General features: G+C 30.1%; 3 pseudogenes across 1 annotated transcript; 2 read left to right on the top strand and 1 right to left on the bottom strand.

Moving 5' to 3' along the window:
- The first annotated feature begins 3,862 nt into the window (after positions 1-3,862).
- On the top strand, positions 3,863-5,038 carry LOC145965782 (uncharacterized; annotated as a pseudogene).
- A 4,736-nt stretch (positions 5,039-9,774) lies between these two features.
- On the top strand, positions 9,775-20,785 carry LOC145965783 (proto-oncogene tyrosine-protein kinase ROS-like; annotated as a pseudogene). The gene is made up of 10 exons (XR_014436804.1): positions 9,775-10,057; positions 11,787-11,928; positions 12,487-12,580; positions 12,720-13,046; positions 13,250-13,575; positions 13,809-15,256; positions 16,761-16,865; positions 17,049-17,266; positions 17,535-18,008; positions 18,262-20,785. The product of XR_014436804.1 is annotated as a proto-oncogene tyrosine-protein kinase ROS-like (transcript).
- A 906-nt stretch (positions 20,786-21,691) lies between these two features.
- LOC145965667 (uncharacterized) lies at positions 21,692-22,291 on the bottom strand (annotated as a pseudogene).
- Positions 22,292-27,496: the final 5,205 nt, after the last annotated feature.

The raw sequence follows: 27,496 nt of genomic DNA, 5'->3' as shown, positions 1-27,496 counted from the left end.
ATATATATATATATATATATTTTATTTAAATGTGTTATGTGAACATATTAATTATGTAAATATTTTATGAATTAAAACAATCATGATCAGACAAAATTATTAGATTAGTTAAGAGTCAGTTAAATTAATTAAAGAAATAACTCATAATAATAAAGCAATTAATGATATTAATAATTTTTATATATATACATATATGTATATATATACATACATATATATATATATATATATATATATATATATATATATATATATATATATATATATATATATGTATGTATGTATGTATATATATACATATATGTATATATATAAAAATTATTAATATCATTAATTGCTTTATTATTATGAGTTATTTCTTTAATTAATTTAACTAACTCTTAACTAATCTAATAATTTTGTCTGATCATGATTGTTTTAATTCATAAAATATTTACATAATTAATATGTTCACATAACACATTTAAATAAAAAATATATATATATATATATATATATTATTAATAATTTTTCAGATTTCTCAGAAATCTCCTGAGATGATAAGAAATACCTCACTCACTAATTTCGAATTTGAAATTCTTTCAAAGCTCATTGTATTCCTTCTCAACATTATTACAGTCCTTTCGTATAATTGTTAAATTCTGATAATTATAAATATGATATATTAAATAGCTATGTTGGATATATTAAAGAATTTTATATTTTCAGCTAAGGGACAACGTATATCACGGAAAGGCAGAAATTTATCTCCAATTATTAGAAAAGAGGAGAAAAATACATCAACTGTAAGTATTTCCCTTTTCACAATCCACTCCCCATACCATATTTCACCTGAAGCCAACTTTATCGAAGAAATAAAGTCTGGCCTTAAGGGGACTTGAACCCGCGACTCTTTATATGGCAAGCAAGAGCCTTGCTGGCTCAGCCACACGCTGCCACACGTTTTGTCTCATCAACGATGAGCAAATCATGCGGCAGTAAGCACTAGAGAACTAATAAAGATATACTTATTTTTCCATTTTATTATAAATAAAATAGAATTTTATTATGAACAAAATAGCTATAATTATAATTACTATTATATATAGTAATTACAATTACTATTTATATTATTAATGTTATAACTATCCCTAAAAAAACTAACCTTTTCAAAGAAAGATAAAAAAAGGCGCTAAGTTCACGGGAACAAGTGGAAAACTATTAGCCAAAATGTTATACAAAAGATTTATTTTAACTTTCCACATTTGTTTTAATATATCCTACAAAAATTAATGATATCAAAAAATTGCGCCAACTGAAAATAAACTCTTACATATTATTTTATTACAAAAATAATATCAAAGAATTGCGTCAACTAAAAATAAAAATCTACAAAAATATTTTAACCAGAAAAAGTTATACAAAATAATTGTTTTAATTTTTTATAAAAATAATAATATTAATATTATATATAAAAATAATAATAATAAAAATTTATACTATAAAATTTCTTTTTTATTTGCAATATTAAAAGAAAAAAATATATCTAATAAATAGCAGTATAATATTTATTATAATAAATATATATTTATTAAGAGGCAAAAATTACATGTAACACATAAAATTAAATCTTAAATTATTTATTATTTTCTCTGTTCTTTTTTCGCATGTAGTCCATATGAACAATGTCGTGAAATTGTGTTCAAAATCATGCGATAAAGGACATATACGTCTATGTTATACTGTTATCTATACACTCAAATACGCTTAGATACGCGTGTGAGATGATAGAGCAGTAAAAATACACATGTTATCCAATTTCAACATATTGAACACAATACAAAGTGCTCTTTCTAAGTTGCTCTAAATGCATAAATCATATATAAATATTAATATCGGTAGTGACAGAACTATCAAAATTATCAACATTATCGATAATTTTGTCGACAATTTTACCGACAATTTCAGTTCCGTTTAGATGAGGGTGCTAACCCGTCGGAGTTCGGCCGCGGCTCCAGCATCCTCTTAAAAGAGAAAAACATCATCTCTTAAAAGCTGCATTGCACGCTCACTCATAGTTTGGACGTTTTTTTTTACATCATAATTTGGATTTACATCTTTGGAAGATATTTTGGGACATGTAGGTGTATGAAAGAATGATATATATGTTTATACACAGGAAAAAAGGACCTTTTTGTTTTGAAAATATATTTAGTTTTAACATGAAAATATTGAAGTGAGATTATATTGCGTTAATTAAAGAAAAATATAATTGCTTGAACAATAATTGCTTACTTGAATGAAGCCATTTTATATAGTTCAATCAAGAAAAATATATTCTTACGATTTAAGATTTAATTTTCTTGAATGGAAAGGAAACAATGTTAGATAGAAAATAAGATTTTTAAATCAAAGATTATAATTTTCTTAAAGTAGAATTAAATAATTATGTATTTTTGAAATGACAATTACAATATTAAAATAAGACTATAATAATATTGTTGAAATTTAAAATTATTAAATTCTTCTAAGAAAATATTATAAATTGTTGCATATATACGAAACAATGAACGCGTTAGTTTAAGTACCTATATAAATTTTGATTTGACAAAATTTTATTTTCTTTCTGTGTAACTAGACTAAGGGGAGATCGATATACTAAGATTTATTATATAATACATGTATTTTCCTCGCGGGATTTATTGTATTTTTTCTCTGGCAACTGTAATTTTCCTTAAATAAATCCTCGTGAAATGAAATAAAGTAAAACAGTAGCACGATGACCATTGTAGTTACATGAATTTAAAATTAATTTGTACATATCACGTGTTTAGAAAATAATTGTCCATGTGAGAAGGAAAACCAATCGGATTTCACTACATTAATCAACGTAGAAAAACTTGGAGTTATGTAATCGTAATCGGATTCGATGATTTGTCCAACGTAAATCTATTTTAGAAATTGACGGACCAGTAAATTAGGACGGATCTTCTTTTTGAACAAATGTTACGATGATGACACATTCAGCGGGGGTATTTTATACATGACGTATTTATGCAAATGTCACGCAAGAGATACGCGATGTCGATAAGAGACAATATTTTGTATATTGACTATTTTTAATAGCGGACCGAGAGATTTCGCGGGACGAAGAGATCTCCTAAACTTGGAAAGTGTAGTCTGGTAATTTATTATAATCCATAGCTACGTGTGTTTTGCTTAAGAATATTATGCTGGATACACACGTTGTAAATAGTTGATAAAGAGTCTGCATATAATGAGTGGTTCTATGAGGGATAATTTAATTCTATATTTTAAAGCAAAGTTTTTTGCAGATCTTCGTGTATTTTTAATCTTTTGTATATATGTATACTTCTATTTGTATATGTTTTACTTTCGTTTCTAGTTCGACGAAATTAAGGAGACGAAAATACACTTATGTGAATATTATTAGCTTATCAATCTTAATAGATTTTTGAAAATCGCTTCATAAATATGGATAATACAGCTGTTTGTCGATTAGACATAATTTCGGTATGCATTCTTGATCCAGACCTTGCAACGCTGGCGATTGTTTTTTTTTTTTTTTATAGAAATAAGATACAATATATATATGAATATTTTATATCTTATTTCTACAATAAAAAATACAAGAACTAGCATTGCGAGGGTCAAGAATACATGCCGCATATATTATTGACCTTGCAATGTTGGCGATTGTTTTTTTTATCGTAGAAATAAGATAACAATATATATATATATTGCATCTTATTTCTACGGTACTAGAGGGGAGGAACGATATATAAGAGCTGAAGAGATAATTTACAATTTGTCTGATTGTCGCTTTCGCTTCCTGACATTTTGCTAAGCAAGAGAAAAGACGATGAAGCTCCACTTCGTGATCTTGTTGCTGATAGGCTTATTCGTTCACGCTACACTAGGTAAGTTTGTGATAATTTGGTGATTAAAAAAATATATTGAAGAAGAGATGCAAATCCGGATGCCATGAAATTAGAAATATATCGTATTATACATGGTGGAGCAGCTTAAGATTTCGCGAATGATTTGGAGAAGCGAGATTCTGTCCTTTAAATAAATATTCCGAAAACGAATGTTATAAGGCTAATGATGTTTCTAGCGTATGAGTGAATGATGCGAATGATGATACGATTTTATTTACTCCAGGATTTTATTTACATAGGTGACTGTCTGTTTGAGAACGAGACTCTAAGTGTGGGTGAACACATTCGTCGATGCTTACGGATCAATTGTACTGGTGAGAATACAATGTCAATGCTCGCGTGAGTCCAAGTTTTATTTCTCAAATTAATCCTTCGTAAAATATATCCTCGTTACATCTGATATAGAGATCCAAGACTTTGTGATATCCTGAAAAAAAAAATCGCGTCGCTTTTAATTGATGCTTTCGATCGTTTAATTCTCTATACAAGAAGTCAGTTATTACATAACGAGCTTTTGATAACCAGTTATCCCGACCTTCTACTTTGCAATTGATTGCAAATCGATTTTCACGAAATGCGCGACAATAATAATTGATACACGATTGAGCATCTAATTTAAAAAAATTTAAAAAAAGAAACAATCGAGTAGAGTTTTCTTGAGATTGCGATACCAAGAAAGTACATGATTTATATAACATGATTTATTTGCCAATAAATAAAAGAGACTACGGTTTATTTTAGTTATACTGCAAGAAGACGATTATTTACGAAATAAGAGAGATATCTTGTGTATTACTTAACATTTGCAAATTTCACATCTTTCTCTTCTGTGTAGCAATAGATATAATAACACTAATGACATATATCTCTATTTAATAATAAATAAAATTTTCTCTACAAAATTATTTACTTTTTTTTAATTTTACTTTATTTATTTTCTGATCTCGTTAAATTTCGACAATATTCAATTATTATTATAGTTTCTTTCCAGATGTCCTTTATACTAATGTCCGGTAGGGAAGCAAATTGGTTATCGCGAAGTGGATCTCAGCAAGCCTTACCCAGAGTGCTGCGCAGGTCCTATTTGTGCGGAGTAAAACTCCTAATGGAACTCCTACATATAATATAATACATAAGAGCTTCTTTTATATCAAATATTTACGCAAAATAAAAATATCGTTTTCGTCTGAACCTAAAAAGATCGCCTTTTTCCTTGCTTGCCTGTTATTTATCGAAACTGAAGAAATATCGCGATGACTTGCACAATAACGCTAAAATCGAATTTATCTATTTGCATCCTGGCGCCTCTCGCCGCTTATACTATTTTTAGTTCGCGTCATCATCGCATTTCAGTTGACGATTTTTTGCGATTCTTTCCTTCGCGCGACGATGAGTAACACAAAAGGACCTTTCTCTCTTTATTTAATCGTAAATTCAGCAAATATAAATAAAAAACATTAGCTTTAATGCAAATAAACCATTGTCCGAATTTTCGTTTGCTCGTGAAATTTCGCGAAATAATGAGAAGCTACAGCGTTTTTTAAAACTAAAATAAAAAATTCTTTAAAAAATAAATTAAAATTCTAAAAATCTCGGATAAAAGAGATATTCATATTTATTTATATAGATAAATTCTCGTCTTTTTAATTCAAATCAATTGGAGAGTACATCGACTTTTACATTATTTACATTTCCTCTACTTGCCTTCCATTCTCTCGAAGTTGACAGATAACAGTCGAGAAATAGAAATTTCACAGACCGTGTTTTGCGATAAAGCTTACGTTAGATTTATTATATAATACATATATTTCTCTCGCGGGACTGATTGTACTTTTTCTCTGGCAATTGTAATTCTCCTTGAATAAATTCTCGTTAAATGGAACAAAGTAAAACAGTAGCACGATGATCATTGTAGTTACATAAATTTAAAATTAATTTCTACATATCACGTGTTCAGAAAATAATAGTCCATGTGAGAGGGAAAACCAATCGGATTTGGCTATATCAATGCAGAAAAATTCTTAGTTATGTAATCGTAATCGGATCGTTCGATGATTTGTCCGACGTGAGTCTATTTTTGTATAATTTGTCAAGTCCTAATTACAAGAATGTATCTCTTTTTTTCTTTCGAGAAATTCTAGCAAATCGATCGCGTGAATCAAAGAAGAGATACGATGAGGGCAAACGAGAAATCATTAGAGAAATTTCTTTCCGATTCTGTCCACATCTTCATTCATCCAATTTAATCCAGATTATCCATCTACGGAGATTCTCATTTTTCCCTACTAGGACTTTCCCTACTACTTTCCCCAGCTACTTCGATTTTTTTCTCTATCGCTCATTAATATGCAAATATCTTTAATGAAACGCACGCCATTTTTAGTGATTTTATTACACAAATACAAAGAACAAAAGTTCACGAAAAAAAAAATTACTTCTTTCTTTTCTCTTTAATGAAATTTTCTATGGATAAATTTCTATCTTTTTATTTTCTTAGTAGTAGAATTTTTTTAGTAGTACCTTTTTTAATTTGAAATATAACTTTCTAAATAGGGGAGACCGGGGACAAAAGTAACAACGTCATGAAAGTAACAAGCCTCGTAATAAACTACACAATATGTTGAATAATTTGTACTATATAGCCAAACGCGTACGCCCCGATTCTTTTCCTTTTCAGCTAATTGTTGTAGAACGATCGCGCCAGTTGCACATGCAGGAGTGAAATTAGTGTATTTGCATTATTCACCTAAGTATTTCTTGTTTTAGTTTTTTCGTATTTATGCCTAATTAAAGTGTATATATTGACGTAATTATTTGCCGGTGTATTCTTCTAAAATGTATTCATAAGTTTTTATAGTTGATTTGGCTAAGTCTTGCATCATATTTAGGTTATAATGCTTTTATTCTAAAAAATGTGTTTGTGGAGGAAAGTAACACGACACTCTGTGGACGAAAGTAACACGTTTCAATGCTTAAAGTATAAGGGCTGCACCCACAATAACTGTACCAAAGGCGATTCTTATTACGTATGCCATAATTGTGATTCGGAATAGATATCAATCTCTTTTGTATAAGTAGTTATCATGCAATTTTTAGACTATTATTTAAGAATTAAAATATTATTTAGACTTAAAAAGGTACAAAACTGGTGTGATATTGAGTATAATTATTTTATGATATTACTTATAATTATTTTGCTTAACGAAGATTATTTCTTTTAAGTTTTTCAAAGATGATATAAATAATATTTATTTTACTTTTTATTTTAATATAATATAATACAAAAAAAAATTTATAATGAAAGTTATCTTGCTGAATAAAAGATTATAATAAAAATTGACTTAAATTGAAAAAAGTCATATTTATTTTATTTTCCCGAAAATAAGAACTTTTATTCCCAGACTATGTTACTTTCGTCCTAGGCCCCCAGGATAAAAGTAACAATCAACGTACTTGCGAAAAGCTATAGTAGTTCTTTAAATATCTATCATTTGAAATTGAAACGTAGGTATAATAATAGAGCAATAAATGGAGTTTTTTAACATATAATTTTTTTTTATATCTCTAACGATAATTAATTAGTGACCTGTAATACAAAAAATGTTACTTTTGTCCCAGGTCTCCCCTATATATTTATATGTATGTATGTATATGTATATGTATGTATACCATATATGTATATATAATTTGAAATTAATAAAAATTAGTTTTTATTTTGTCTATATTAGAACCGTGAAAAATATGTTTCCTTATGGTTTTAAAAACGTTTTTATAGAAACGTTTCTTATTAATGTTTTACGATTAAAAAATATTGGATACGTATAAGAAACGTATATAAAACGAATGTGTGCTACCTCGGGCATCATAGCATATCTTAAAGTTATTTATTGACGACAGCCATGTGTTAAAATAAAACGTTTCGTCATCTATTGACAATTGATAATTAAAGGTTGACTGTCCATTTGATATTAATGCTGTCTTGTTGCAATGCAGCGGAAATTAAATCAAACTTCAAATTTTGTCTCGAAAATATTATAGTTCTAAGAAGTGACGTAGAAGAGATGATATATTGAATCCAATAAATATTATTGTTATATATATTATCTAACTGATATACGTAACTTATTATTAGTTAATGAAGAAAAAATTGTAGATGGATATGCATGTATTAATACTTGAATGTTTGTTTTCTTAAGATACTTATTAGATATTCAACATGTGTACTTTTGTATTTTATATATTATATAAGATCTGCACTTTATAATGTAATATTAACTATTTTGTAAATTCATAAATGTTAACGCACAATTGTAATTTTCTTTTCAAGCTTTTTTTATATTATATTTTGGAGCTTTTTCCTATTTCAAACTGTACATATAAATCTTTGTACATACATATATCATTGCTGTGGAGGGAATGAATTTTTATAAATTTATAAAATATTTGAAAATACGTTTATTATTATGCATGAATTTAAAAAAGAGACCATTATATAAATACTTATTTAATTATCTTAGTTATTCTTAACACACAGAATTATTCTTAATTATTCTTAGCAGAATGTTTCTTTAATAATATAAAAATATTTTGGCAAATAAAAATGTTATATATCATCTAATATATGAATGGACTAAATAAATCACAAAAATTATTTTCAATTATATTTCACGTAATTAAAGTGTTTATCACATTTTTTGGATATAAAGTAATTGATTTATAGCGGGAGAAAGATGGAATTTGATTGGATGCACTAATGCACACTGGTGCATAATAAAGACTGTCGTATATAAAATTATAATAGTAGAATTAAAATAATAAAGTAATTAATATTATAAATTTTTCTATTCCATTCTATTATATATTAAGTATATTATACTAAGTTAATATTAACTAAAGTTATATATAATATTAACTAAGTTAATATTAACTAATGTTATATTATATAAGTTATTATATTATAAGGTTATTCAATGCAAATAATGATAATAATAGCTCGTACAATTAATTATATTATTTATTTTAGTTATATATGTGCTACTGTAAATTTGTACTTATTTATACTAGTTCAAAAACGGTGTTACGTATCGCTTGATTCAAACTGCATTATGTGAATGTACAGAAAACGCATAAACCATTTTTTTAAAATCCATTCTTACTTTTCTTATAATCAGAATATCTTTTTATATAGTAAACATGCCCAACAAATATAAAAAGTTTAATATAAAATTCAAATTAAACAATTATATATACATATATTTATTTTTATTTATAGAACTATTTTTGTTTTATACATATATAATCTATTTGTCAAACATTTTTTAAAGATTTTAATTCTTTTTGGAATAACGCCAAGTAATTCCGTAGAGAAAAATAAATTACAACGGAATGCAGCTAATAAGACGTCATGGCCAAAGTCCGGATCTTGGTGTCGGTTTCCCCGCTCCAACTGCATGCTAGCGGCCGAACGCCGCGAAAAGCAGTACCGTCTATGCCGGTCTAATGATAGTAGCAAAGAGGGCACCGTCGAGTAGAAAAAAAAAATATATATATTAACATAGAATATATGTTTATTTAATATTATACATAATATATAAAATAATATAATAAAATAATATATATGTATATATTATATAAAATATAAAATAATATAATAAATTATTATATTTTCTTTTTCTACGCGACGGTGCCCTCTTTGCTACCATCATTAGACCGGCTTCGACGGTTACTGCTTTTCGGCCGCTAGCATGCCCATGGAGTAAGGAAAACGGCACCAAGATCCGGTTTCTGATTCATGGCAACACATGATCAGATTGATTATTCGAAGTCAGTTATTATGATCGCTAGCCAAAACACGCTACCGCGTTACTTATCGTTTGATTCAAACTGCATTATATGAATATCACAAAAAATTATGATAACAACTAATTGAGGATTCATCGGAAACCGATTGAGTGCAAACGTTTACGAAAATGCAAATTACGTTTGGAACAATTTTATGTGTTTTATTGAAAGGTTTAGTATTGACAAAGGCAACTATCACGCCGGAGGATTATACCACTTCGAACAACCTCCAGAAAGAAAGTGTTTCCATGTGTCCGAATTTAAATTTCACGCAGGTAAGAGATATTTTTCGCTTGATTAAGAGACAGTTGAATGTTATTGCAGTTATATATAGTAGTGTAACTAAAAATGAATGATAATAAATTATATATTCTATCTATATAATAAGATAAGATTAAATAAAACATTTCAATATAAAAAGAAAAGTATGTACGATAATGTAAAAAAAAGATGGATAAAGTTTCGAAATTTTCTTTACAAATGAATGTTATATACTATATTAAATTTAATTAAAACGGTATTTTATAAAATTTGACTGTATCATTGTCTCTCTCTCTCTCTCTCTCTCTCTCTCTATATATATATATATATATATATATATATATATATATATATATATATATATATATATAATTATTATTTCTAAATATAACAATTTTTAAAATTAATGAAATTATGTATTATTATCTCTCTCTCTCTCTCTCTCTCTCTCTCTCTCTCTCTCTCTCTCTCTCTCTCTCTCTCTCTCTCTCTCTCTCTCTCTCTCTCTCTCTCTCTCTGTCTCTCTCTCTCTCCCTCTCTCTCTCTCTCTCTCTCTATATATATATATATATATATATATATATATATATATATATATAATTATTATTTTTATATATAACAATTTTTAAAATTAATGAAATTTTCTGTCTACTATCTGCTACATTAATATATACATACGATGATACTCCAATAAATTTTTATGTCATTTTTCTTCAATTTCAAAAATTTCTTTATCTTTCTAGATATTCTTTATCTTTCTATTTATGATATATATAATATTTATTGATATATAGTAAGCTTTATTGATATATAGTAAGCTTTACTAATGTAGATTTTATTTTATGTAATTAATTTAGAAAGTTAGCATTACTTCTTTGTGTTAAGGATAATTATATAACGGCACAGAGCTACTAAATATCGAGATAGAAAATCTGTCTAATAAAAAAACCATTTATCAAACATTCTTCAAGTTGTATCTATTAACGCTAATATTTCGATCGACAATATATTCAATAACAATCACTAGAATTTATATTAATTTTCATTGTACATATATCCATTTATATACAATTATATCCACATATTTTTATGGAGGCATTATCGGTTTATACTATCATTTCCAGGATTTGTTTGTGTTAAAAATATAACGATATTCCAGAAAAAACTTGACAAGGTTATAAATAAAGGAATTTATATAATTCTATGACTAATATTTAATAACTCTAAAGAAACAATATTTTTAACTTTTTTATTCTTGAAGTACAAACATTAATAAAACTTTAGTAATATCGGCAAATTTTTGAAAAGAAATTTGAGTTACGGTAAAATTGAGAGGAGTTAACTAACCAATGGTGAGAAAAAATCAAATCGTTAGACAAAATTGTCTTAATAATTGCAAAGGCTACACTTTCGCTTGCATTACTTGCTAAAAGCTGTTATGAATCCTCATTGACTCTCGTTAACCTGTTGATTGATTTTATTTTTAACATGAGTTATGTTTGATATTCAAGATGTCTTAAAAAAAATAAATAAAAAATGGATTTTACGATATGAATAAAACTACATCATAATTTATATCATTTATGAATGGTATATATCAAACCGGTATTATTAAGCAAACAAAAAACGAATGGCAATTTTTCGTTTAATTTTATAATTTATATAATTTATCATTAAAAGCATCAGAAACAACCGCTTCAACGATATTCACTTAATTCTTTTCGTATGTTATACTTCATAAAGGATATTTCAATGTCCGAGAAAAGTGATCATCATATACTAAATTTCAAATCTGACCGGAGTCATTCTGATAGTGCTGCGAGAAATGAGCGAAAAGTCCATGAAGTTACACTTCTAAACATTCCTATTATCCCAGAATATAACGGTAAGTTGCCAAAAATGCAAAAAACATTAATAACAAAATCTATGACGAAAAAGTGTAAATAATTTAAATTGAAGAGAGAGTGGAAATCAAATCTAAAAATATCTTCCAGTAGTGAGAAGAATATAAATTCTAATTCCGTCTAAAAAAGAAATAGAAAAGCATAATATAAACAGTGTACATAAAAATTGTCATAATTTAAGGTAAAGTCAATTTTATTAAATTGCTACTTTGTTTTAAAGCAATCGCAAATATTATACTTCTGATTTCTTAAGCTATAGGAATTTATCGAAAAGTACTTGTCATTTTATTAAAAGTTATTTGTTCGTTTTTGCTATGAATTAACGATTACTTTTCTAAATCTTGAATGACGCAAAAAATTCTTATATTACTTTTTTAAAGGTCAATGCTGTACTAATTTCCATATTTTGTAGTTTACATTTATTTTTTCTCTTTTCTTTATTTTCACATTAAATTGTTCTTTCTGATTTACTGAGATAATCCACTTAATCTTATATATAATTATGTTAATACGAGTATGTACGATCTCAAAATCTCTAGAAAGCAGTTTGAACAAGCCAACATCTCTCAGAGCATTTGTACAATTTGACAGTCAATTCGCAGAAAAAGTAAACGACATTTTTGTGACATTGAGGTAAGGAATCTAAATTCTCAGTTTGTATTCTTTCATTTTTCTCTGTTTTTCTTAAATTCAACGACATAAATATATCAAAATGTTAATTCTGTTATAATTTTGTTAAATATAAAATGGATAAAATTTAATTTTTTTACAGATGGAACCAACCTGAATTTACCGATGAAATAATACAAGGGTACACAGTGCAATGTTCTTTCATCGAGGACTTAAAAGAGATTCAAACCTGCGACGATAAAAATATCACAACTACAAAATTGGAGCACACGATGCACAATCTAATATCTAACACGACATATTATTTTCGAGTACGTGCGCATACTAAAATTGTTGCTGGTCGTTACACGGATTTTATCAATGTGTCGACTACACATGAAAATCCAATACCTAAATTATTAGTCACATCGAGAAAAGGTATGGAAATATTGGACGTGGATTTAAACATTACTAATTTCGTAATGTCAGAGTACGTATACTGATAAAAGAAAAGTTATAATTATCATAAATTATTTTTAACACTAGCTATAAAGTTAAAGTTATTATTATTATGCACAGGTTTATTATTATCAACATTATAGTAGTAATAACTATTATAGTAGTAATAACTATAAAATTAGAAATCTTAACTAAATAATTTTTTACTATACAATTATAGTTCCTCTTTTTCAGATCAGTAATAGAATATAGCTCCTATTTTTCAGATCAGTAACATATGCCGCTTATTCGATACAGGAACATAGAATTTATTGGCTAACAGAAAGAAACCTAATGACATTGAAGATTAATGAAAATAATATCACAAAAATAGCTAGCTTTGATAATTATCCATATAATCTCTGCATTGACTGGGTAGCAAGAAATCTATATATAACCTCTCAAGACTTAGACTACTTTTATATTGTAAAGTTCGACTTAACAATGTGGGAAAATGGCATAATTAAATTTGATAAGATTTTCAAATCAAAAATTTATATTCTCCGTTTAAGTGTATCACCGTCTATGGGATACGTTTACTACCGTTCACCTGAAAAAATAATTTTCCATTAAAGATTTACGCAAACTTATAATTTTTCTATAATTTTAGGTAGTTTTATAATTAAAATCATAAGTAAAAAGAAATAATAAGTTATTATATAATTATAATAATTTCGAAATATCACTACATATAAGTTTCTGTTTTTGTTAAAATAATGTTTTATAATGAGTAAAATAATTACATATTTTTTAGAACTTTATATCACGTATCATACAATTGGACGCATACAGAATATGATATAATGAAATATCATCTTGATGGAAAAATCGAGTAAATTGTTCGAATAAATGCATCCTTTTGCCTACTTCATTATTTAATAAATTCTTTTCGTGATATGATAATTGATAACATGAATAATGAGGAGCCGTTAATTTACTGGTTAAGTGACATTTACATAATTGTAACAGACATTAACATTTCTATGTGCAATGCGATTTTACACAAGAAAAACATAAGTGTAAGTGATACCTTTTACTTCCAATCTATGACGATTGACAAAACAAACATTTACATTTTAGTAAATGATCCGTTTCCATATATACTCTACGTTTTGAAAAAGAAATATGCAAATCTCACGAGCGTAAATGCAGCCGAATATGTTGAGAAGATAATAATAAGTTCAGATAATAATATGTTTTATAAAATTTACGCTTTTGATAAATCTTTACAACCATATCCTCCAATGAGATATCTGACACCTGACGAAAAAGTTTATAATTTTGAGAATGTGGATGCAGCGGCAAACACCATCTTTGTGAGACCTCTTCCGGAGCCGGCTGTAAAGAGTGGATGCAAAAAATATAATTTACCAACTACTATATATAATATCTCCGTAAGCTGTTTAGACAACAATCTCAACAAGTCTGAGAAATTCAATGTGCAGACGAAATGGGAGCAATATTACAATATTAAGGGCTTAACACCATTTACAGAGTACAAGTTGAAGTTTACTTTAAGCAATTTTTACTTTGATCAATTATCAATAAATCCATTCGATTCGAATGTGATAGCAAGAAAAACTAATTGGGGCAAGTTTAATGCACCAGAAAACGTAAGTGTTCTAGCTTTGACGCCTACTATAGCAGTAGTTCATTGGATGCCACTCAAGAAAGTGAACTGCATGGCCGTGAACTACGAAGTGCGTTGGAAGTCAGTTACATTAGTGAACGGCACGCAACAAAAAAGCAAACAATTTATCAATATGCCGAAACGTATGGCAGACGGCAGATTTTTCACAAAGATTATCTTGTCGCTATCAGTACAATATTATTTGATATACGTGGGTCTGTATCCAATTAATAATAGAAATTACTACAAGGAGAGTTTAAGCAAGATCGTTCACATATACTCAGAACCAAACAATATTACTTTGAGCGAGGTCGACATAAATAGCATGGACATTTCATGGATCTCAAAAATCAATCTGACGGTCTCTTCCACACTAGAGTACAAAGAGAATGCAACAGTAAAGTGGCTAACAATGAATTATATTAAAATGAATTATAACAAAGAAATAATATACCATGTCGGAAATTTAAAATCGGGAACTTTATACAAGTTTCGCTTGATATTGAGATATCCCGAATATGAGGAAAATTTTACATGGCCGGCTGATGAAAGATTTACTTTTTCAACACTTGGTAAGCAAACGAAGATACACATACAGTACAATAAGATTGCATGGATATATTAGAAGAATAATTTCATTGAGTTATTGTTATAAGATTGTGATGAAGTTAAGATGTCCGCTTTTTACAATGAAACATTGTAGCAATATTACAGTGTAATATATTGGAAAGAATGCAATGTTATTGCAACCATTTAATAATATTACGTATAAAATATTTTTGTTTTTGATGGATAAATATCTTGAAAACATTTAATTAAATTAAAAAGCTTGATATAAATAGAAGTTTGCAATATCTAAGATAATCATGTCTAAGATAATATATTGCAAAATTGTATTTAAACATAATCATATAAAATAAAATATTATATTTTTATACAAAATTACTTTAAACTTTTACTTACGAATCACTTTTTTTATTTTAAATGTTTTTTATACTCTTATAATGGGATATATATATATATATATATATATATATATATATATATATATAAACATTATAATTATAGAAATAATTAAACATTACTAATTATATTTTTATTTAAAAGTTTTAAAGATCTGTTATAACTATATATGTATATATAAAATAATGAGATACCGAAACATGTATCTTTACATTAGACGGCACACTTTATAATTAACTCCGATAAAACCTATGTCATTTTTTATCATCACATTTGCGCTGAAGAAGGCCCAAAAATAGGGTCGAAACGTTCGCAATCTTTTCATTGTAATTTGTTCGATACTTATTTATTTGTATAATAAATAACTGTGTTATAAGGTCGATACTTGACTAGTATTACCTTTAAAACTGATTGGTTTAATTTTATATTTCGAGTCTTATATTTTTAATAATTATAACTATATATATTTGCATGTGAAAAATACATAAAAATGCATAGAAAAATATAATGATAGATATAATAGTATCCATATACTTAATATAATAAAAAGATATATTATCTTTGAAGATTAATATCGTATTCGTATATGAAGAGAAAATATATCATAAAATATATTGTAACATTCATATAAAATGTTACCTATATTTTAATAAAAAAATAGCAATGCTTATCTTTAGCTTAGAATTATATTTAATCGACTGATATTATTTCTGTGTCATTATTTCATTTGACTTCTGCAAAAAAGTAAAATTCATCGCATATATACAAATATAAAAAAATATATTATTACATTATTTTTATAGATAAATTAAAGAGGGTTATAATTTTAAAATGTTTCTAAAATATAAATATCATATTGCTAATGTTTAATTCATACTTTGTTAATTTATATTTTTACAATGTTTCTGTAATGTTGCATTGCAATATTGTTGCAAAGTAGTTGTAACATTCTGTGCTGCGTAGATATTAAAATATTATGTGCTAATTTCTTTAAATATGAATAGGCCTAAAATTTAAAAAAATTAAATTTTTGTAATAAAGTTATAAGGAAAAATAAACTTGTAAATACATACACACACGAAGATATTAAAATTATATTTTTGCTTAATATAGATATTTTGAGCACTCCTGGAATAATAGCGAAAACATATTACTTATTATTGATGTTAAGTTTTATCGTTATAGTTACTATAATCTGCGTCTGCTACCTTTATCGTTGTAAGTATATTTGATGTAGATATCGACTTGAATTGTAGATTATACATATATATCTGATATAATATCTACAAATTTACTGAAAATAGTAAATTACTTATATAAAACTAAACGAATAAATTAACTAAAAAGCAGTAGATTTTATAATACATATTATTATATAATTAAGTCGAAATTTTATAACAGTGTATCGTCAACGCAGAGGTAATAATGAACAATTTTTATCTTCAACAATGACCGATGTAGAATTGGCGATTCTACGTGAAGTACCTTACCAAAACACTCAATTCAATATGACTTACAATCCTATGTTACATTGTAATCCGGATGAATGTGCGATAACTAAAATCGCACGTAAACAAATTACATTTACAAAACTTATTGGTAGCGGCGCATTCGGAATGGTAAAAATTAATTTTTTCAAGCAATGTTTCAAATTAATTTTTGGTTCAACAAAACAGATATGTATTTTCTAATAAAGATATAAATTACATAAATTTTTATAATAGATTATAAGTAATATAAAATTTAGATGAGGCAACTAACATGCACTTTATTATACATTTTTCGTTGAATTATTTAATATAAAGTAAAATATAATATTACTTGACATTAAACTATATACATTTTCTAATGAAGTACGCATGTAAATTTTTGTGAAATATTTCGCAGGTGTTTCAAGGAAATGTGAAGAACTTAGAAAGATCGGGCACAGAGATATCCGTTGCAATAAAAACGCTTCGGAAAGATGCTTCTTCCCATGAGAAAAAGAATTTGTTAAAGGAAGCCAAGCTTATGAATCATTTTCGACACAAACATATAATAAGATTGTTGGCCGTTTGTTTAGATGGGGATTCTCCTTTACTAGTGTTGGAATTGATGGAAACTGGTGATCTGTTAAAATATTTGAGAGATTGTCGAAATTTGCAAGCGTCAGATTCGCCTGCTTTGCGTTTGCAGGATTTGCTCGCCATGTGCGAAGATGTTGCGCGAGGTTGTTGCTACTTGGAAGAGTTGCGTTTCGTACATAGAGATCTAGCGTGTCGCAATTGTTTAGTATCTTCGAGAAATCGCGAGAATCGTGTCATCAAAATTGGAGATTTTGGACTAGCTAGAGATATCTACAAGGATGATTATTATCGCGTGGTAATAAATACAATTATGAAAATACAATTATGAAAAAAAGTTAATGATTAAAAAATGAATTCTTTTGAAAATACTTTCCATTTTTTTATCATAATAGTATCGTGCATTGTTTCTTTAAGTAATATATATAGAATATAAATAGTTTTTATTTATACATAGCAAGAGATAAATGAACGTTTTTCATTTTTGCACATATTCTAAAAATGAACAACTTGAACCAGAAAATTAAATTTTTGTTAAAATCATGTTTTAGAAAGGACAATGTTTGCTTTCCATTCGCTGGATGGCACCCGAATCTTTGATGATCAAAATATTTACTTCTCAAAGCGATGTTTGGGGTATTAATGTGGGAAATTACATCGTTGGGTGAGCAACCTTATATTGCCAAGACTGATGAAGAAGTGATAAATTATGTACGTGCTGGAGGCAGGTTGCCGATGACTCTTAACTGTCCATCATCATTGTACCAGTTGATGCTACGTTGTTGGAGTACAGCGGATGCTAGACCAAATTTCAAATTTTGTCTGAAAAATATTATAGCATTAAGAAAGAACATAGAAGATGCTTTACTGAATCCAGTCGATATTATTTAGCCGATATAATTACAATTAAATTAATGTTTATCTTCTTTTCCGTACGATTCAATAAATCTTAATGTAGGAAAAATATTTCTAGAATATTTCTAAATTGATTCTGTTATTTTCAGATTTAATCTTAATATTAGATTTATCAATGAAGATAAAAGAAATTTTTTAATCTTACCTTCCATAAAATTTTGATTATTAAAAAATATCACATCCGTTTTCATAATTGTAAACAACATAATATAATGATATATCTAATTTGTATTTTTGAGTAATCGAAGCGAAACCTAATAATTGCGATTATATAAATATATATATATATATATATATATATATATATATATATATATATATATATATATATGTATAAACAATATTTTTTTCAACATGGAAATATAATTAATTTTCGACATTATATATAACCGATAATTACAAACTGATTGTAGAATTTATGAGTGAAAGGGGAAACGCGAATAATATCCTCTATAATTAGTTGTGAATGTATAAATATAATAATATAATTATTTTTGAATTTATAACAGTTATCATGTATGAATTTTTACATCATTCGGGATAAGTATATACATATATTTTATCTTTATATTTAATGACTTACTTTATATTCAAATTATATTGATGATTACAAAAGTATACAATTGTAAAAATGAACTATACTTATTGCTCTATCTCCACTAGCTATATTTAATAAAGCTATATTTAATAAAGCTCATAATGTATAATATTTACACACAATTACGGTCTATCGTTTCGCAAGATCACCAAATACTGACAACGTTTTATAGATATGTATGATATTATGCATTGTAAATAATATTAAATAACATATGAGATTATATATATAAATAACTATAAGTAATTAGGCTCTGTGTATTAAAACATAAACTTAAATTTAAACAGGCCATAAGAGCTAAACGCGGATGGTAGTGCGTAAGTTCAACGAGAAATAAGTTTTCGTTGAAACTTATTTATGTGCACAGGGCACAAATTTTCTTGGTACGATACCAAGCAAATTTAAATAATTCTCAATTCGAGAATTTATTTAATTATTATCCCTCTTTCCCCCCTGTAATGTTGTAGGCGAGAAAAATATCGGGCCGAAAGTCGCTGAATCGGGAATCGAACCCGAGTCTTTCGCTTGCCGGGCGACTGCTCTTACCACTGAGCTTACGCACTACCATCCGCGTTTAGCTCTTATGGCCTGTTTAAATTTAAGTTTATATATATAAATATACATATAGATGTACAAGTACATATATATTATAGTATATTAAATACAATGATGATATATTATATACACTACCTTTATTGAATTTGTAATATTTCGATATTCATAATCGATATCTATATCTTCAATATCACTTCTTAAACGTGATAAGAAACTCATCAAGTTATTGATTTTCCAATTGTGAAGTATATCACAATGATTATTTATCAATTCACAGAAACGCGGAAGCTTGAACATCATCTTTTGTATTTGCTGGAAAACGATAGACACAAGATTTCAATTATAGAATAGAAAATGAAAAGAATTTTACTTATTGCTTATAAAATATTGACTCGTTGACTAACGTATTATTTACAAGAATTATAATTGATCGTTATCTTTATCAATTATTTCTTATTAAAATTAGTAAAAAAAAACTATATATAAAAACATGCTTACCGATATATCATATAATAGATCCATTGGATGCATAATGCAACAACCCATTGAACATGTGCAATCGTAGAATTAATCGTAATATAAGAGATTTTATATAATTCATCAAGTTTGATTCATGAAGTTGAATTCATGAAGTTACAGGAATATATCAAATGATCTTTCTCTCTCCCGAAATTTTAATAAATTAATTAATAAATTAATCTCTTTAATGAAACACATGCCATTTTAATGATTTTATTATACAAATACCACAAAAACAAAATATGACGAAAAAAAATTCTCCCTCTCTTTCTGTTCTCGATATCTTTATTAAAATTTTTTACGGATAAATTTCTATCTTCATCTTTTTACTTAGAGGATTTTTTTAGTAGTACCTTTTTTAATTTGGAATATAATATAGACATGTTTAATTTGTTGTTAGTTCTCTTAAACACGTGCACAAAATTCACAAAGATATTTTGATACTCTCCAGTTGTCACGATTGTAGAATAATTATTATTTTCTCGCATAAGGGCTTAATTTGAAAATGTAACTTTGATTACGATTAAATATTGTATACGAATTGTATAATTGTTATTAATAAATTATTGTAATCTTTCATTTAATATTTTTATTGTATGATTCTTCTTTACATAATTTTTATTGTATGATCCTTCTTTACATTTGATATTTAATGTCGAACGAAATATATAAACATGTCTTTTCAAAAGTATTAATACACTCGTTTATCTGAAATATTACGTCATACAAAATTAAAATAATTTTTTAGCAATGAGGTTTAAACGCATAATGACGTTGGTAAACGTAATATACGTTTACCTATTATTGTCACGACGAAATATGGTTTTATATATATAATGTATTTATCGAAAATATTTAATAAATCGAAAATATCTAATAAATCAAAAATATCTAATAAATCGAAAATATCTAATAATTCGAAAATATCTAATAAATCGAAAATATTTAATAAATACTGTTGTCTTATAAAGTGTTTATTCAATACTGCACATATTACATGAGAGATTAGCAAAGATTACAACAAAAAATAGAGAGCACATGCTCGCGCAGTATATCATGGAAACCGGATCTCGCACAGGTGAGTAAGAAGAAAAGTAAAACGGTAGCGCGCGCAGCTGTGACGTCACGTCCGTCTCAGACTTCAATGCCACCTATGTCGACCCAACCCACGAGTATTCAAACATATATTTTTCTACACTCCCACTTTGGGTTGACATACTTCTTTCTTCGCGATTACTCCAAGTTTAGTGCGTAAATATTCAAAACGATCTCTGCTTAGAGGCTTCGTCAGAATGTCGGTGATTTGATTGTTTGTATTTATATAATCCAAGTCAAAAACCTTTTCTTCGTGCGCATTTCTAACAAAATGGTATCTTACTTCTATATGTTTTGTCTTACGATGGAATTCCGGGTTCTTTACAAAGTTTTACAAGTTTTATTGCGCTTTGGTTGTCGACTAGCATTATTGGTTTTTCGATTTTATCTTTGACTAGACCGCGAAAAAGCCTCAAAACCCAGATTAATTCTCTAACTGTTTCGCTAGCTGCTATAGATTCGGATTCCATAGTAGACATCGACACCGACGTTTGTTTTTGCGAGCCCCATACAATCGGAATTTTGTCAAATTTAATTAAAAACCCGGTTGTTGACTTTCTCGTAGTCTTATCTCCCGCAAAATCCGCGTCACTGTATGCCTTGAGTTTTATTTTATTTTTACTGTACGGAAACCAAAGCCCGTAGTCGCTTGTTCCCTTTATATATTTAAGGATACGTTTGATTGCGTGCCAGTGAACCTTTTTGGGCGATTCGCAATACTGGCTAACCGCGTGTACGGCGTACGCGATGTCTGACCTTGTAACGGTTGCCAGATACAAGAGACTCCCCACAGCTTCTCTATAGGGCGCTTGAACTGGTTCTTCCTCGTCGTTGATGTTCTGCAGGCTCAGATCCTGGTGCTGGTCAGCCGGGATGGCAACCGTGTGTGCGTCTTCCATCCGAAAACGCCGCAGTATCTTCTATGTGTACTTGCTCTGATTTGCAAACAAAGATCCATCAGGTAGTTGTTCGATTTCCATTCCGAGATACAGGTGTAACGGAGTGACTGTGATTTCGAGCTCAGTCTTCAGATAGTCCAGAAATTCTTCTGCCTTTTGTTTGCATGTCGTGGCCACCAAACCGTCATCAATGTAGATGGCGAGCATGAGTTTTTCTCCACCGTTTTCTGCAGTAAAGATGCATGGATCGGCTTCGCTAGGCTTTAGGTTGACTTTCTCCAAGCTGTGCACGAATTTTCGATTCCAGCATCGTGCAGACTGCTTGAGACCGTAAAGAGCTTTCTCGAGCTTGCAAACTCGTCCCGTTCCGTCATCAAAACCTTTAGGTTGAGCCATAAAAATGTTTTCTTCAAGGTCACCGTTGAGGAAAGCTGTTTTGATGTCAAACTGCACCAAATGCATTCCCGATGCTGCCGCCAATGATAGAACCGCTCTAATAGATGCATATTTGGCCACAGGGCTGAAAGTTTCCTCGAAATCGATGCCTGGCCTTTGACTGAAACCTTTGACGACTAGACGTGCTTTGTACCTTGTGTTTGAACCATCTAGCGTGGGTTTCTTTCTAAAAACCCATCGGTTTTGGAGTACTTTTGCGTCCGCCGGCGGTTTCACGAGCTGCCATGTCTTGTTTCCCATCAGCGAATCCATTTCTTCACTCATGGCGTTTTTCCAGAGGTCGGCATCGCTGGAGTGAACTGCTTTTTCATACGTCACTGGGTCCTGGCCTTCAGCGAAACAGATTTCAGCAATGTCTACTATATATTGGTCGAATCTTGCTGGTCTGTTAAGGTTAGCTCGATTACGAAGTCCGTACGCTTGTTCAGCTGGCTGGTGTTGCTCGTAGATCTGATTTTCGGCGCGTCCTGCGTCCGGTATTTGCGGCTCCTGTGCCGCATCCTCGCGTTCTTCGACGTGATTCTCTTGGACTTGCTCCAAACCATTGTTGTTGTCGTTCTCAGCTTCCTCTTCATTTTCTTGAGTTTGTTGCATTTGTTGGACTTGAATTTCGGCTTCATCTTCGATTTCTTCTTGGGCTGACGATTCTCCGGAAATTTCTAGTGGAAAGGATACATCTCGATATATTTCTACCTTGTTTCCTTGCTGAAACCACATTCGGTATCCTTTCGTATTTTCGTCGTATCCAACAAAAAAACCTTTTTTTGCTTTTGAGCTCCACTTTCCCCTCTTCTGCTTTGGAACGTGGGTATAGACTTTTGTACCAAAGATTTTAAAATTTATGTTGTTCAGCGTTTTGCCGAACCATAGCTCGTAGGGTGTTTTTCCTGCTATACTGCTGGTGCCGGTCCGATTCAGCACGTAGACTGCGGTTGCTGTTGCCTCTGCCCACAGGTGTAGGCTGATGTTCTTCGCTTGAAGCATGGTTCTCGCTGCTTCCACCACAGTCCTATTCTCTCGTTCAACTGCACCGTTCTGTTCAGGAGAATAAGGAACAGTTTTTTCATGTTAATTCCATTTTTACGAGTTATTTCTTCCATCTATTTGTTTATGAATTCGAGTCCGTTGTCAGTCCTTAGCTTTTTGATTTTTACTCCAACTTCATTCTCGGCTCTTCTGAGAAAATCTTCAAAACGTCCCTTGACCTCAGACTTTGAATTCAAAAAATAAATGCTCCGGTAATGAGAATAATAATAATCATCCTTGAACAACAAGAAATATTTCGACTTGCCTATTGAGAAATGTTCCATGGGGCCACACAAATCAGCATGGATTAGTTCACCTGGTCCCGTCGACTGTGTCTGGCTTCTCGGAAACGGCTTGCGACACATTTTTCCAAGTGTACACGATTTGCAAAACCAATTCTTTTCGGTTTTGACCTTGATTCCCCAATGCTTTAGTGTCTTGGTGACGTGTGCGATGTTCTGGTGTGCGAGTCTCTCGTGCCACAGTCTCAGTTTCTCACTCTCTCCGATGTGTAAGTGTGCCTCTGCGTAGTCTTCGATTTTGGTTTCCGGAGTACATGTTTTGATCCTCATCTTGTAAAGGTTGCCATGCCTGTCTCCCACTGCAACCACACTGTCTTTTCTTTTCAGAAAACAGGTATGTTTGTTTGATGCCAGGTTCAATCCTTTATCTAATGCTGAGGATAGCGAAAAAAGATTATATTTCAATTTCTGTACAAACAGGACCTCCGACAGGTAATTTTTCATCCATTTGACTCCGTCATGAGCCAGAAAATCTATTTCTCCTTTTCCAGTTACAAAAATTACCTCTCCGGTGCCAACTCTTACAGGTTTCGGTGTGGATAATTCTTTAAAATTTACGAACCATTCTCTCCTTGGTGACATATGCTGGCTGGCACCTGAGTCAAGGTACCACTCTGCCGAAAGCTGCTGCGTCTCTGAATTTGTTGCAGCAAGAACTTCTCCTACGAAGGCTGCTCCTCGATGTTGTTTCTTCTCGCTGTCACTTGAGTTTTCAGGTCCTTTGCGACAGTTCCTCTTCCAGTGACCTGGCTTACCACACTTGAAACACTTGCTTTGCTTTTTTGGATTGCCGCTGGCTGAGTTCTTCTCTGGATTCTGCGAATTAGTTTTCATATAGAATGCACTGTTACCTTGTGTGCCGCTGGCTCCAATTCGCAGCTCTTCCATACTCAACCGAGCAACAAGATTTGACAGGGTGCGCTGATCAGTACTCGTTGACTCCCATGCGGTGTGGAAATGTGAGTACGCTTGAGGTAACGTCATGAGGATTTTTGTCATGATCATACTGTCCGTTGTTGGCTCTCCTAGAACTTTGAGACGATGGGCAAGATCCTTAATTTTTGCTATATGTGCGGCAATGTCATCTGCCGGATCTTTCCCTACAGAGTACCACTGCTGCTGAAGCATGTGCTTCGCAGTCTCACTCTGATTTTCGAAAATCTCGTGCAGTTTTTGCCACATTTCCCTCGCAGACTGGCAATTTATGATATGGAGAAGAAGCTGGTCACTTACCGTTGTAACTATAATTTTCTGCGCCACTCCATCCAACTTCTTCCATGCTTTGAGTTTCCTCTCATGCTCAGCAACTGCAGCGGCGTTCGCCCCGTCTGCTAACTCCGGTTTCAGACTTTCTCCGGTCGTGACTTCGAGCGCTTCGCTGGCGAGAATTAATATGCGGATCTGGAACTTCCAAGTTCCCCAATTCTCTAGCCCTTTAAGCTTAGTGATCCTCGCTAGTTCGTTGTCCATCTTGGTATTATTACACTTTTGCACGTGGCCGGTTAACCTCAATGTCAATTCACGAGTCGCCGATACGAAAACTCACGGAAAGTTATATATACTCAAAAAATATGCACAGGGGCACGCACCTAGGCCCATAACCTGTTGTCTTATAAAGTGTTTATTCAATATTGCACATATTACATGAGAGATTAGCAAAGATCACAACAAAAAATAGAGAGCACATGCTCGCGCAGTATAGCATGGAAACTGGATCTCGCACAGGTAGTAAGAAGGGGTAAGAAGAAAAGTAAAACGGAAGCGCGCGCAGCTGTGACGTCACGTCCGTCTCAGACTTCAATGCCACCTATGTCGACCCAACCTGCGAGTATTCAAACATATATTTTTCTACAAATACAATACTATAATAAATAAAAATACGCTATATAAATATTTTGTTTCACACATAATGCATACAGTAATTGATATTTTCTAATTAAATAATGATAGCTTGAAAGTATATTTTTATACAAAAAATTTATTTTTCCTATCTATTTTAATAGATAAAAATTATGTCATTTATTTTATTGAATTGTTCTTAAAATTGTACGGAAGTTCTTGAATTATATTTAAAATTACAATATTTAGGATCAGGATATTACCTAGGACTAAAAGGATCACGAAGGGCTGGATGGTCCACCATTGACGGGGTTGAATTATAGATTATCGAATAAATTTTATTGTACTAATGCATGACTTATCGCGATGACATATACATGTGATGTAAAGCGCGCGAGGTAATTTATTGACGGGATGAAAAAGAGTGATAGTACAGAGAAAAATATACATCTGCACAAATAAGATGAGACTCTCACTTAATTACGATTACGAGTGTAAACTAATTACGTTCGTTGAGTATCGAATAAACGTTAAGAATCGAAATAATTGCACATTTTATCGCAATCTTCATTCGACGAGTAGGATAAAATGATATATAGTGTGGCACGTTAAGGAAAGAAAAGAGTAATTCAGATCTGGCTAGCAAAATAATAAATACAACCGAGAGCGAGAAGCAAAATTCTCCATTTCTGACCAATTGCACACTATTTATCTTATCAATATAGGATTCTTTATATAGAACAACTTTGATGTAACAAAATATAAATAAAAAATATACAGGGTGTCCCATGGGATTGTGTTGAAACTGTAGAGTTGGTACGCTCCTCCGTGACTTAAGATAGGTCTTACAGTTAACGATCGACTATTTGAACGTTCGCAATTTTATTTTGGCTGTGGTAGAAGCAAGTTCGAGCACGTCAAAATGAATAATTTAACTACGGAAGAAAAGGTTTACCTCATCGAGTGCTTCTTTTCTAGAGGAAAAATATATAGCAGTGCTCTTTTAAGGGTTTCGTTCTAAGTACGGAGCGCATAAAGTTACGAGCGAAACGACACTTAAGAGGTTAGAAAATTGATCATTTATTTAAATTTATGCGTTACATTACTCCATTAAAATCAATTTTTGTGTTGTTTTTGACAGAATTATCGATAATTTCATGCAATATGGAACAATTCAAGACCGTAGACATGATCTTCCAGGCCCGTCTGCATCTATTGCCGTAGAAAAAAATATTAACAAGGTTAAGAATTATTTCGAACAAAATCCAAATGCATCCATTCGGAAAAGTGCTCAAGCGCTTAAAATATCGAAAACAACGTTGCACAGGATTTTAAAACATTTTCTGAATATGCATCCGTATAAAATAACCTCGCATCAATTGCTAACCGAACGCGCTATGGCAAAACGAGTCGAATTTTGCAAAACAATAAATGGAATGTTTGAGGATGGAAAACTTGATGAAAAATTAATAATTTATACGGACAAGGCACATTTCTGGCTCAATGGTTATGTGAATAAGCAGAACTATCGATTTTGGGGGTCGGAAAATCCCAACGTTTCTCTCGCTAAACTATTGCATCC

This window comes from Camponotus vicinus, unplaced genomic scaffold (genome assembly GCF_025532165.1).
Source record: "Camponotus vicinus isolate PSW18456_S1 unplaced genomic scaffold, iyCamVici1.0 SCAF_14, whole genome shotgun sequence".
Taxonomy (NCBI): domain Eukaryota; kingdom Metazoa; phylum Arthropoda; class Insecta; order Hymenoptera; family Formicidae; genus Camponotus; species Camponotus vicinus.
This window is presented reverse-complemented; position numbering and strand designations above follow the sequence as displayed.